General features: G+C 31.3%; 2 long non-coding RNA genes across 2 annotated transcripts; both read left to right on the top strand.

Moving 5' to 3' along the window:
- The first annotated feature begins 599 nt into the window (after positions 1 to 599).
- Positions 600 to 2,983, top strand: LOC139495884 (uncharacterized). The gene is made up of 3 exons (XR_011657492.1): positions 600 to 712; positions 1,769 to 2,002; positions 2,784 to 2,983. It is a non-coding gene; the product is annotated as an uncharacterized lncRNA (long non-coding RNA).
- A 1,280-nt stretch (positions 2,984 to 4,263) lies between these two features.
- Positions 4,264 to 8,722, top strand: LOC139495885 (uncharacterized). Its single transcript, XR_011657493.1, has 3 exons — positions 4,264 to 4,963; positions 7,008 to 7,241; positions 8,352 to 8,722. It is a non-coding gene; the product is annotated as an uncharacterized lncRNA (long non-coding RNA).
- Positions 8,723 to 12,745: the final 4,023 nt, after the last annotated feature.

Consider the following 12,745-nt stretch of genomic DNA (forward strand, 5'->3'; position numbering starts at 1 on the left):
TGTATATGCACAAGCATGAAAACAGACTGTATAACTAGCATGACCAGAATGTAATAAAAAAAAGTTTGTCTACTCATTTTGTTTTATGATAAAGAGATTAGTAAATTTCTTCTTAAAGCTTTCTAAATGTCTGAAATCTTTTATATCATTAGGCAAACTATTCCAAATGATTCGACCAGAATATTGAAAAGTCTTTTTGAAGTATTTAGACTTTGGCATTGGTATATGAAGATGGCCCAATTGAATAAATTCTGAATAATGGCTAAGACGCCACTACTTCCGGCTTTATTGTTTTTGTGTTTATACAGGGTGATGTAAAGACGACTATTACTAGAAGATGTAATGTGTTCTCGTTTTATACATTATACGCTTGACTGACTATTTTTTAATGTAATGCATTCAATTTAAGCTGAAAAGTAAGTAAAAGAGAAGCCAAACATTTTATTATCAATAGGTTTTAAAAGCTAGGATGGTTCAAAATAGTGCGTGGTTTTAAAAACAAACATGTCAAGTACTTTTGAAATTTGATTACTCGAAATTAACCCTATGATAACAGCTGATCCGTAAAATCATTCAAGTGTCCTATTAGGAAGTAATCCAGTTAAACTTCCTTCTTCAATGTAGGTAAATATTCATTTATATCAAATTGATAGGTTAGCTTCAGGTGTTAATTGAAACATGGAAAATATTGTGTTATTGTCGTCATTATTTGGTAAGTTCATTAATGAACATATGCATTTAGTTTTACATTCAAACTGTAAACGTAAAAGTTTTCAGTTTAATATAGGACACATGTATTCAGACATTTTCTAATACGTACTTTTTCAATTGTAATGTCATGTGCTGCATAATTGTAAAAAGGTCCAATATAGATATTAGCAAATATCAACTAACAAACTGAAGAGATTGTGCGAATCTTGCACGTTGAAATCGTTGATCGAAGCTTGTTTTTATGAGTTTTTTTTTTGGGGGTGTCATAATTATTATTTTTATCTTATCTGAAAAACGAAGTGAAGTCACTGTAATAGAAAATAATGATTTGTTTTGTACTCTTATACTAGATTAAATCAGACCCATTTCAGAAATTAAAAAAAAAACATGGTTTTTAATTTTAGATTAATAAACAATTCATCTCGATGTGAAATAAGATATAATACTCTGTTAACGACCACAGAACATTTTTAACACCTTAGAAAAAACAAATAACATAAATTAATTAAAACATTTTTAAAAGTAATTCAAGCTGATTTTAGTACAATTTTAATACCCTAACAAAGATATAAGGTTTATAAGTATGAATGCCAGGAGGTGTGATCAAATCATTTAGAAGGGCAAATCCAATACGAAGTTGAACAGCATCAAAAACTAAACATTTCCGAACAGTTGTGCTAATTGCACATAAAACGGTAACACAGTCTATGTTTACAAATAAAGCCAAACAAATATTTCTGGGCCTTTTATAGATGACTATGCGTTATGGGCTCATTGTTGAAGGTCGTACGGTGACCTATAGTTGTTAATTTCTGTGTAATTTTGGCTCATTGGCAATCAAGCCACAATTATTTTTTTTTATATATACGCAGATTAGCCTCATCAGTGTTCAGTGTTCAGAATATGCTATACCAAGGGAGCTTAAATCCTTGTCTAATACAATAACATGAATTATGAAATTTAATTTGACAGCCAGAATTATTAGATTACTGCCAGGCAATGTATTTTGATTATTTACATAAATTTAACGTAGTTATCTTTTTTTCTTCCTCTGAAGTTAACGTGTATGCAGGATCTTGCTACTACGAACATAGGATTCCAACTTACTATACTTCTACTTATGAGTACTGCCTTGCTGGCTGTTGTGGCGCCGATAAACCTGGTGGATTAAAACATTGCTGTAACTCGACAGGGGCTACTATCGGGATTGTGATTGCTATAGTGGTCTTCGTGGCGTTGGTGATCACAGCTTTATACATGTATAGACGGCGAAGACGTAGACTTTTACTCGGTATACGTAATGGTATTCGTTTGATTGTGTCACTGTCCTTTTCACAACCTGATTAAAATGCAGATCTGCGGATCCTGTGCCTAAGCTTTGCATACAATAACATACAACTCCGTTTTTATTCTGTTCTTGTTACTTTTTCCACACCCGATGAAGTTTTCCCTTCAAAATGTTGAAAAGCATGTATCAATCCAATAACAATACAGGATCCAGAAAAATATTTTGAATAGAGAGTAGAACGTAGGGTTTTCATATCCTTTTATGCAAAACTTGGAGACAGGAACTGTATTTAATTAAAATTGTCCGATTGTGCACTTGGTTGGAGGAACATATTCAAAGTGTTTTCCGTCCGTTCAACACATTAGTAAACACTCAGAACTTATTCAACAAAAACGTCATGTACGTTTTATACAAGTTTTTGAAGTTGTAAAAAGAGGCCTTTGTCAAGCCTAATGACCGTAATTTGATTTGACAATTTCTATGAAGATCATCGGATTTTTAGTATGTTATAACTGGACGCACGTCATAATAATGCATAATGACTTCTCTGCTTTTATCGCATAAAATTCCATAAAATTTACAACGATGCGTAAACAAAACATAAATAATAGGTAAAATATTCAAAAAATAGGTACAGCACTCATCATTGTGTCACAATCTCAAAACAAAAAAGTATTTTGAAACAAAGCACAAAAAGCATCTATCAAATTTAAAAAAAAAAACACATTCATTGCTTCGCGTGTTTAACGTCAAAATATCATATTTAAACATTTTCGTTTTGTAGCTGGATCGACAGAACGAGACAGATTGGTGATACCAGGTTCTCAGTCAACAGATGGTCATACACACTTTCAGAGACAAGCAAAGAATATTTACCAGTAAACAGAAACAGATCCCGGAAATGTGTGTCCACCAAGAAGTACTATATAAAGTCCGTACAACAGACATAATACTACTTTGTTATTAATAAACTCATCTTAGATACTAAGCTTTAAACATTTTACGCCAGACGCATGTTTCGTCTATAAAACTCATCAAATAAAAAAGGTCAAATAAAGTATGAAGACGCAATATTATAAATTTATATTTTAAAGACACACTTAGTGTTTTCTAAACTTTATATTGTTTCTTTGATGCTTTTTTTCCACTGTTTAGCTCTGTAATGTTGGTAATGATTAAAAATCCGCGATAACATGTCTTGTTAATGGTAATAATGAATAACAAATAATGTTTATTCAATAAATTTTAAATGTGGTTCGTATGGTGTTTCTCGTTTCTCAAATTATTTTTATAGATTAAAAACGGAAAGTCCCTAATCAAATGCCAAAATCAAACGATAAAACACATCAAACGAATGGACAACAGCAGAACTATTTTCCATTAGTCATTTTGTAGCCCAGTTTAAGGCCGTACTTTGGCATATAATTGTTAAGTAATTAATTATTGTGACTTTGAAAGAGAATGTCTCATTAATACCCATACGACATCTTCTTATTAAGGATTTCAATAAAAACGATTCATGCAAACATATCGAGTAAACCTTACATCTATATACATATAACACTGTTGAGACAATCTCTTCGGAAAATTGTAAAAAAAACAAAAACAAAAACAACAAGATAACGTCTTTTAACGAATAAAACATTTTGGAACTTTTTTTGAAATCTGAATATAAACTTTTACATCAAAAGACATAGAACCAAACTATTAAGACAAGTACGACAACCGGTGTTGGAGTTGTTGTCACAGTTATGTTGATTTTAGCTGCGTTTTTGCAAATATTTTATTGTCAATCGGATTTTCAAAAGCGAGGGTGGTTGAAAGTAGTACGTTAATTAAACAAATACGTAGCACACATTGAAACTTTTCTGTAGGGTGCTTTATTCTAGGAGACAGAGTTTACTCAAACTCACCCTGCTTTATTCGGTCCATATTTAAGGATGTTTATGTATTCTTGTTGAAAGTTTGAATGCTACATCACCTACAAAACTGATAGTTACATAGTTCTTTAAATTCCTTTCCCAAAGTAAAAAGCAAAAAACTGGAAAAATAAAAACCGAAGAAAACATATACAGCATTCCATAAAAACTAAAGAAAATTAATTGTTTATATAAATACTAACAAAAAAAATTAGAACTGCCATGAGAACAAAAAATCAAAAATAATTGAAAACATTACAGAACATCTTTTTTTTTTTTTGGCAAATATCTATTTCAATGTTTCCCTTTAGTTACCTTCTTGGCTTAATTTGTTAAGCTATAATATTAATTAGTTATGATAATTTAAGGTCTAGAAGTAATCATTTGGATTTCAGAGTTGGGACCGGATCCGATGATGTTTATTCTTTCAAATTTAAACTAGAGGCGTTTCCGCCTAGATTAGTTTTACCACATGTTTGCGAAGGACCTTTTTCCATTCTAAAGTTCTATTTTTACCTTTTTCATAAATGTACTACAAAAATCGAAATAATGTTGTCATGTTTATCAAAATCTTTATACGATTACTGTCCTGCGTCTAATTATTTTATATTCTTCGCCATAATTTATTGATCAATTAGATTTTCAACGGTTTTATATATCAAGTCAATATAGTGTATCCACGACTAAAAATGGTCTATTAAATTCCAAAATGTATATATTTCGTATGTTAAAAAAAATTCAAACGTAAGGAGATCACAGCCTATCCATAATTATTGAATAAATGAATGCTGCCACTTTTTTTCTCGTTACAGCAGGTAACGTCAAGTTAGGTCAATTTTCGTTCGTTCATAAGATGTTGATAAACCTCTTATCAACTACATGATAACAGCTGATACCCTATAATTATTTAAGTGTCATATTAAGGTGTGATCCGATTAAACTTCTTTCTTAAATATAGTTAAATATTCATTTATATCAAATTGATAGGTTATAATGTAAGGTGTTTATTAAAACATTAAAAATTTTGTGTTGTTATCGTTAATTGGTAAGTTAATTAATTAATATGTTGGTTCTTTTTTATTTTGTTTTACATACTCTAAATGTAATGTTTTCAGTTCAATTTGCGGATACATGTATTCAGACATTTTCTATTAAATACTTGTACAAATATAACGTCATGCGATGCTTTTAAAATTGTAAAATGACCCAAAATGATTTATCATATATTTTGTTTAAATATTAACAAATATCAGATAATTTAAAAGTGAAGAGGTTTTGCGCCTCGTACATCTTGAAATCGTTGATTGAAGTTTGTATTTTTCTATTTTGGTTTTGTTGGGTCAGAAGTATTATTTTCATTTTATTTTTAAAAAAAATGTAGTTACTGGAGTAGAAAAAGACGATTTGATGTACTTTCTACTACCTAATTGTCAGACCCATTACAGAAATTGAAAAAAAACAAAAAACAAATATGGTTTTTATTTTCAGATTAAAAAAACAATTGATCTCGACGTGCAGTAAGAAAAAATACAATGTTAACGACGACAGAATTTTTAACACCTTAGACAGTAACAGAAAAAACACAAATTAAGGCCAACTAAAATTAATTAGTAGATTTTCATCCAATTTTTTGAAAAAAATGGGACTGGTGGGAGTATTTTTTGTTTTTTAATTTTATTTCATATGAAACCCTTTTGTGACGAGTTCTTCATATATGCAATTGTAATAATAAGCTTATATCATGTATACACAAGAATGAGAAATCCTACATTATTTTCAAATCGTTAAATAAATATATCTAATTGCAGATTTAAAAACTAGAAAACAAAAAATTATGGGTAAAACCTAATGGCTTGCGTAAATAAAATGGGTATGCTAGTCCACTTTTTAAATTCAAAATACGGTCATAAATCTAACAAGTTTGTGCTTGTGTTTCAATATCTTTAATCCAGTCATGTTTTCTGTATCAATGGTTTCCACGAATCTTGCGCTTTGGATATCATTCACAGTTTAAATTTCCTGACACAAAGTCATTGCATAAATAATTTCTAATCACAGAAATTTGTGACATACTGCGATTTGCGGTCTTGGAAACAGCGTGTTTCTCTTTACACAAATATTTCACGTCATTCTCGTAATCAATCTTTACTCTCGGAAGATGATGTTGTCATCATAGAGCAGCAGAATATGTCGACTTAATCATTTTGGTTAGATTTACTCGAGGTAAAAAAAAAAACGAAATTTGAAACAGGAAGCTTTGAATTAAACGAAATATTTTAGCGGTTACCGGTAACGGAAATGAACAAAATCCGGAAATCGTAAATTCTATAAAATAAAAAAAAAATCGGGCGGGACGATTTCAGAGGGGCGAGTGGGGATGAAAATCTATCAATTAATTTTAATTGGCCAAATAAAAACATTTTATTGTATTTATTAATTTTTGTCCTGTGGTGCAGAAGTATTATTTTTATCCATTAATAATTTGAAAAAAGTGAAGTTTCTGTAATAGAAAACATTGATTTTTTTTGCATTCCTCTCCTAGATTCAATGAGACCCAATTCAAACTAAAAAATACCAACAAGTATGTTTTTTCTTATCAGATGAACAAACAACTCATCATCAAATTTATTATTTTTATTTATAAGCAGATTAGTTTAGTTTAGTTTAAACATATTAAATTATAGTGGATTGGGAAACAAGTTTTGCAACTCATATTAATCCCTTTCCACTTTGCAGATGCAAGTGCTGCCTTGAAGCGGCATTAGCCTGCTCTTTTTCGAAATCTACAAGGGTGTCTTTAACTTGCAAGAGATATGGCTCTCTCTTAACACGGATCAGCCATTTATCGTCCCTTTCTGACGGACTATCATCGTTTCCTCAAGACCATACTCTCAAGCAGATTAGCCACATCAAACTAGTATTCAAAATATGCTAGTATATCAAAGGAGCCTGAAACCTTGTCTAATACAATAACATGATTATGAAATTTAATTTGACCGACATAATTATTAGATTAATACCAGGCAATGCGATAATGCATTTTGATAATTTACGTAAACTTATCGTAGTTTTTTATTCTTCCTCTGAAGGTAACGTGTATGCAGGATCTTGATACTACGAACATACGGATCCAACTTACTATACCTCTACTTATGAGTACTGCCTTGCTGGCTGCTGTGGCGCCGCTAAACTTGGTGTATTAAAACATTGCTGTAACTCGACAGGGGCTACTATCGGGATTCTGATTGCTATAGTGGTGTTCGTGGCGTTGGTGCTCACAGCTTTATACATGTATAGACGACGAAGACGTAGACTTTTACTCGGTATACGTAATGGTATTCGTTTGAGTGTGTCACTGTCCTTTTCACAACCTGATTAAAATGCAGATCTGCAGATCCTGTGCCTAAGCTTTGCATACAATAACATAACACTCCGTTTTTTACATTCTTTTTCATCACCCGATGAAGTTTTCCGTTCAAAATGTTGAAAAGCATCTATCAATCCAACAACACTAAAGGATCCAGAATTTTTTGGTTGGAGGAACATATTTAAAGTGTTTTCCGTCTGTTCAACACATCTGTAAACACTCAGAAATTATTCAACAAATACGTCATGTACGTTTTATACAAGTTTTTGAAGTTGTAAAAAGAGGCCTTTGTCAAGCCTAATGACCGTAATTTGATTTGACAATTTCTATAAAGATCATCGGATTTTTAGTATGTTATAACTTGATGCACGTCATAATCATGCATAATGTCAGTCAGACTTCTCTGTTTTTGTTCTAGTATAAACAGGGACTATTAGTTGTTAAACATTTAATTCTTTACAATGATAATGGGAGAATGTGTAAACCAAAACTGTTATTAACTACACCTGATTGGTTTTTAAAAGATTTGTTTTTTTATTAAGTTGATTTATATCATTTTGTAACAAAGAATATAATTTTCTCAAACTTACTACATACCACAACAAACAAATTACACATTAAATCAAATTCAAAAACTTTAAATTAACCTAAAAGGTTAAATCACAAAAATACTGAACTCCGATGAAAACTCAAAACGGAAAGTCACTTATCAAATGGCAAAATGAAATGATAAAACACGTCAAACGAATGGACAACAACTGACTTGGTATAAGTATTTTCAAATGTAGAAAATGTCAGATTGAGCCTTTTTTATATCGCTTAACCTCTCACTTGTGTATGACAGTTGCATAAAATTCCATAAAATTTACAACGATGCGTGAACAAAACATATATAATAGGTAAAATATTCAAAACATGGGTACAGCAGTCATTATTGTGTCACAATCTCAAAACAAAAAAGTATTTTGAAACAAAGCACAAAAGCATCTATCAAATTTAAATACCACATTCATTGCTTCGCGTGTTTGACGTCAGAATATCTTATTTAAACATTTTCGTTTTGTAGCTGGATCGACGGAACGAGACAGACTAGCAAAGAATATTTACCAGTAAACAGAAACAGATCCCAGAAATGTGTGTCCACCAAAGAGTACTATATAAAGTCCGTACAACAGACATAATATTACTTTGTTTACAATAAACACATTTTAGATACCAAGCTTTAAAAATTGTACGCTAGACGCATATTTCGTCTATAAAACTCATCAAACAAAAAAGGTCAAATAAAGTATCAAGACTCAATATTATAAATTTATATTTTAAAGACACATTTAGTGTTTTCTAAACTTTATATTGTTTCATTGATGCTTTTTCCACTGTTTAGCTCTGTAATGTTGGTAATGATTAAAAATCCACGATAACATGTCTTGTTAATGGTAATAATGAATAACAGACAATGTTTATCCAATAAGTTTTAAGCAGTTTTTGGACAATTTAGAGATCATGTTGTATAATTGTTGTCGTTTGTTTATGTGGTTCGTATGTGTTTCTCGTTTCTCAATTTTTATATAGATTAAACAATTGGTTGTCCTGTTCGAAAAACGTTAAATTAAAAAAAATACTAAACTCCGAGGAAAAATTCAAAACGCAAAGTCCCTAATCAAGTGGCAAAATCAAACTACAAATCACATCAAACGAATGGACAACAACTGAATTGTTTTCCATTAGTCATTTTGTAGCCCCGTTTAAGGCCGTACTTTGTCATATAATTGTTAAGTCTTTGAAGGAGAATGTCTTCTTAATACCCATACGAAATCTTCTTTTTTAGGATTTCAATAACAACTTTTAATGCAAACATATCGAGCAAACCTTATATCTATACATATTTAACACTGTTGAGACAATCTATTCTGAAAATTGTAACAAACAAAAACAACAAGATAACGTCTTTTAACGAATAAAACATTTTGGAACTTTTTTTGAAATCTGAATATAAACTTGTACTTCAAAAGACATACAACCAACCTATTAAGACAAGTAAAACAACCTGTTTTGGATTTGTTGTCACAGTAATGTTGATTTTAGCTGCGTTTTTGTCAGTTGTCAATGTTTGGTGAGCGATATAGGACAATATGAATTTATTTTTTGTTGATCAAATCTTGATTTTCATCTATTGTTTGTCTGTGTTTGCTGTATAGAACAGTTTTTTTAACGGATACTCTTTCAGTTATGGCTTTAACATTTTAAACTAATATAACAATTAGTTAATCATCAGTAAAGTTGTGGAAATAATCAAATTGTGGGTCGGACTAAGATTGTTTGCGTTTTGTTTAAATGACCCATGTGCAATAGTTGGAATGCTTATGCAATGGCATTTACGGTACAAATGTGTCAACACCAGATGCGCAAATTCGGGATTATGGGGTTTCTACGACAGATGAAGATTACTAGAAATTGAAAAAGTTCCTATGGTACATAACATAGCATAGAAATAACTTCTATAACCCATTGTTCGTACATATATTTAAAATTTTCGTTTCATTTGGTCTCTTGTGGAGAGTGGTGTCATTGGAAATCATACCACATCTTCTTATTTTTATATCTATTTGTTATGCATAGACATGTAGAAACACTCGTTAGCATTTAAATGTCACAAGGAAGTGATTAAGTTTCTCTTCCGTGTTTAATATAACAAGGAACAAAACTTTTTATTACACTTCATGTACCTGGGCCGTGTAGTACGTAGAAATATGGAGAAAATTGTTCTCTTGTCGTTGTTTGGAAAGTTTAATTTCAGGCTTATACATTTACCGATTCTATCATAGATGTGTAAATTAAAACAAACTAATTCATATTTATATATGTGGAAATATTTTTGAAACATGTATCGGGTTGTTGTCGCTTTGACACAGTCCCCATTTTCTTTTCTCAATTTTACATGTATGTCTTTAACGTACCGACCCGCCTTTATAAAAAAAATCATGTCAATTCATACCTGCTTAAAATATTACCAGAGGTAAACAAATGTGATTTAAAGGTTTTGAGTATCGTTATTATTCGCCGTTCTATGTTTTTGTAAGACCAAAATGTTTGTTTTCGACAGCACGCACTTTGATCAAATACGTAGTTTGAGACATCGAATGAAACATCACAGATTATTGTCTTGCATGTTTACCTTTTGTGTATAGTCACCTTATGGCTTATAAAGCGGTATGGGCTTTGCTCATTCTTGAATGCCGTACGGTGACCTATAGTTGTTAATGTCTGTGTCATTTTAGTCTCTTGTGGACAGTTGTCTCATTGGCAATAGTGCCACATCTTCTTTTTTATATTAGCTTACATGTAGTTTGTTGTATAAAGAAGTATTATCTCAGTACAAAAGAGGGTGATTAGAGGTTGATATTTCATGTCATTGTTGGTAGGGGTTAACATCTGGTAGATAACCCGTTTCAAATTTGTTAATGTAAAAAAAATACAATATCACGTTTTGTTTTATAACAAAATGTATTTGTAGCGATCATTATTTATTTCGATATTTCAATGAAAGATACATAGCTTTGACAAATATATTTATCTTTTACGACAAATTTTTGTATTGCACCTGTGTAAAAAATGAACATCTGAGTAGTGAGAAATGATTTAGTCAGCAAATCTGTTTCGTCTTAATTTTACGACCTTCTTATATCTCATGAAACTCGACATAGTTGCATATCCAAGTGGCTCATTACATTAGTACGTGCACCCCCTTTTTCTCATCCATCAAGACCGAGAAGGACGTTTTGCAAGAGACAAATACATATGTTTATATTATTCTTAAATGCATTCATATATATTTAGCAATGATTTTCAATTAATAAACGTTGTTTTACTGTAGCTGGAGTTGATACAGGTTCATGTTACTATAAAAACTACCACCCTGACAATTTTACGGTCTACGAGTTCTGTCTAAATGGTTGTTGCGGTTCAACTACAATAAGTGGTATTAAAAATTGTTGTGACGAAATAGGAGTTTTTTTCGGGATATTTGTTGGCATGGTGATCTTCTGTGTATTGATTGCAACAGCATGTGCACTATATAGACGAGGAAGTCGGCAGAATTTTCGCATAAATGGTAATATGACACTTTTTGAAGTTGAAATTTTCACTCCAAATTGGATCAGTTTTATGTCCAAATTCTTATATACTCTGTTATCTACAATCTTTTATAAAACAGAAATATATACCAGCGCATAACAACACTACAACTGGTACCCCTTACATATTTCAATTCGTTGCGAAAGTGATTTAATTCTAAAATCAATTTAAAATCAAACTCTCGCTGACATAGTGCCTTTTTTGTGCTGATGTGGCGTATCAATCAATCATTTGTATTAGGTTTTAAATTTTCAAACATTTTAAATTCGAAATTCAATGTCGAAATATAGATTGTCGTAATGCATATCTGGTGTAGTAAAATATTTTCATTTTAATGGTTTTAAAAGTGTAACAAAGTGATAAAAGAAAAACAAAATCAAAAAAGATTTTATAGAAAGGTTGAGTGAAAGAGGCAGATTGATACCATTACAAAGTGAGAGGTTTAGCGCTATAAAACCAGGTTTAATCCACCATTTTCTACATTTGAAAATGCCTGTACCAAGTCAGGAATATGACAGTTGTTGGCCATTCGTTTTTGATGTGTTTTGTCATGTGATTTTGCCATGATTAGGGACTTTCCAATTTGATTTTCCTCTGAATTCAGTATTTTTGTGATTTTAGTTTTTACATACACAGTATTCATCCACAGCTGGCCCTTATATAGCTCACATAAGGAAAAACATTGAGAATTGAAATGGGAAGTGTGTCTACTTGGGAGTTGAATGTTCGATTATTGTAATAAAAGATATTGAGGGGCGAACTATACCAATAAATGGTTATCAATGGTCATGGACTTATAATTTGATACGCAAGACGCGCGTTTCGTCTACATAATACTCATTAGTGAGGCTCGGAAATTAACACGCAAACGAACAAACTATAAAAAACCGTAGTAGAGTACAAAAAATTACGAAAAGACAATCAGCAGTCTACGTAACACAACATCAAAAACCGAACACTTACCCTACTTAAAATGGGTGTGGGGTCTCAGGTGTTATGGAAGGCCGTTGTTGTGTTGCTTATCTAAGTACAAAATAAGTCTCATTTGGTTATAATGTCACATTCAAATGCAGAAAGAAAATCATGTAAATTAAGTTTTATCACTGCTGTTGGGTGTAAGTACAGGCGAGTAGGTGCCTTATATATATAATTTGCTTCTAGATATATTTGTTATTTAGGGGGAGCTGTGTCGTTGTTGAATATGTTAAATCTTCTGTTGTAGCTATCCAAGTGTTTGTGATTGTTTGGGTTTCACACGTGGAGCAAATGATTACATTCAATTTGTGTTCGTCTACTTTTTGTTTGGGTTCATGTTGCCCACTGTTT

The sequence above is a fragment of the Mytilus edulis genome, chromosome 11 (genome assembly GCF_963676685.1).
Source record: "Mytilus edulis chromosome 11, xbMytEdul2.2, whole genome shotgun sequence".
In the NCBI taxonomy this organism is placed as follows: domain Eukaryota; kingdom Metazoa; phylum Mollusca; class Bivalvia; order Mytilida; family Mytilidae; genus Mytilus; species Mytilus edulis.